Genomic DNA, 2,095 nt, shown 5'->3' with positions numbered 1-2,095 from the left:
GATCCAGTGGTAGCCCATGGCGGTGTACACTGCCCAGAGAGGGAGGGTGACGAGGAAGCAGAGGTCAGCCAGTGCTAAGCTGGCTATGAGGGAGTCTGTTAGAGACCGGGAGGGACGAGGGATGAGAGGAGGAGGAGTGTTGGAGGAAGGACACGAGGGTCCTGAAGAATCACTGATATTTGACTTGTTCGTCGGACAAAAACAACCACCGACTTCTCTTTTCTGTTTGCTCTCAGATCGGTCCAGATAGGCCCACAGCACCAAGCCGTTTCCAAGGCAACCAAGCAGGAAGGCCAGCAAGTAGACTGAAGGGATGATGAAAAGGGAGGGCGACCAGTCGCTGTAGTCACAGAGGAAAACGGGGGTCGGGCTGGGGGAGGGTGGAACAGCTGGATCCGACATCTGTCTGTTTTTCCACAAAAAATAAGGGAATAGTTCACGAGTCCAAAAAAAGACAAAAAATTGAATGTCGATGTAGGACGACGAGACTTCGGATTCAGCAGCTTCAGCTAAAAGAAAATCAAAAATAGAAATTAAAAGTGGAAAACTTCTCTAGATCTGCTCATGATTACATTAAATTCAGACTAAACTTTGAAAAATGTATCATGTGCTCACAATTTTTTAACAAAAAGTCTAATTTTAACCAAGTAAAATAAAATATTTTTGAGGCTTTAAACAACACAATTGTAATAAAATATATGAACAGAGATTTGAAATTCAAATATCAAATTTCATAGCCACACAGCAGATTAAAAATAACTTTTTGAACTTAATTGGATTTATAGATTATACTTACTTTAAGCCTCATGGATTTTCAGAATAAAAGTCTTCACCTAGTTGAATTTCTTTTCTGCCTCAGTCTTTATCTATTTATGTGTCCTCTCCGCAGACAGAAGTAAACCAGACTGAAGTCCTCCTTTTTCTCGTTCTGAAACCAGACCACCCCGGTGACGGTCTGCAAACACAAGCCCCCTTTAGACAAACTTGCAAACCTCCGGAGAGCCCACACACAAACAGCCTGACAAACAAGGCCGTCCATCCCGTATGCGGCTCATCCTCGGCACACACATGTAAACACCTTCAAATGTGCAAATGCAGGCAAACACTTTGTCCCCAGTGTGTCGCATGTCCTTAAACACTCTGGTTACCGTCATCAAATCCAAAAAAAGGAGGATAAAGATATACAACTTCAGACCAGGAAATGGCTTTACACAAAATCATGTTTTGCATGATTTGTATCAATCTGTGGGTTATTTAAATGTCTTTTTTGTGCAGCTTTTTGACAGAAGGTTGTGAATTTAAATGTGTTTTGGTGGAAAATTTCTGTATATAAAAAAGTACATATTAATCACTTTTAGTTTTTAGTTTTAAAGGTAGACGGTTCAGAGCGTGTATGGGAACTTAAAGTCTACAAAAAACTACATTTTTCTCTCTTGTACAAGCATTCCCAATAGTATTTTCATTATTTTTTTTGTCAAAATTAAAAACTTGTATGGTATTAGAACAGAATAAAAAAAACCTTTCTTTAATCCCAAAATGGGATACATATTAGAAGAAATCTTTTCTGCAGAGCAGCAGAGAAATTAACCTTAAACTGTGGATGGAACTGTTGGTGTGGAAGTAACCCTCTGCCGATATCCCATCATTCCTTTGTTTACACTCTCCCCTGTTAGCTTACAACCGCTCACAACCCAAAGCTAACATTAGCAATAAAGCAAAAATGACGATCAATATCGGAGTGATCCGGCCAGATTTCAGCTCAGACGTGGAAAATAAAGACGTTACTGTATATTTTTTTGCAAATGGATGCATCAGAATAGACAGGAGAAAAGAGACTTTGATGTGTCATTTTAGTTGCTGCGTCACAACTGAAACGCTGTTTTTTTATGTACAAAGAAATTCTCAGAAATGCAGTTTTAATCTTAAATTCTTCTATATATACGTCCTTCATAATCAGAAAATGTTTAAGGAACATGTTAAAAACAAAGAAAACACTTTATTTAATATTTCTTTACAGAAACACAGATCAATTAAATGTTAAATATTTTAATTTACTTCTTTATAAATTTCTCTAAAAATAAAAATAATTAATCAA

This window comes from Oryzias melastigma, linkage group LG6 (assembly GCF_002922805.2).
Source record: "Oryzias melastigma strain HK-1 linkage group LG6, ASM292280v2, whole genome shotgun sequence".
Classification (NCBI taxonomy): domain Eukaryota; kingdom Metazoa; phylum Chordata; class Actinopteri; order Beloniformes; family Adrianichthyidae; genus Oryzias; species Oryzias melastigma.
The sequence above is the reverse complement of the archived record's forward strand: the minus strand, read 5'-3'. Positions refer to the sequence as shown.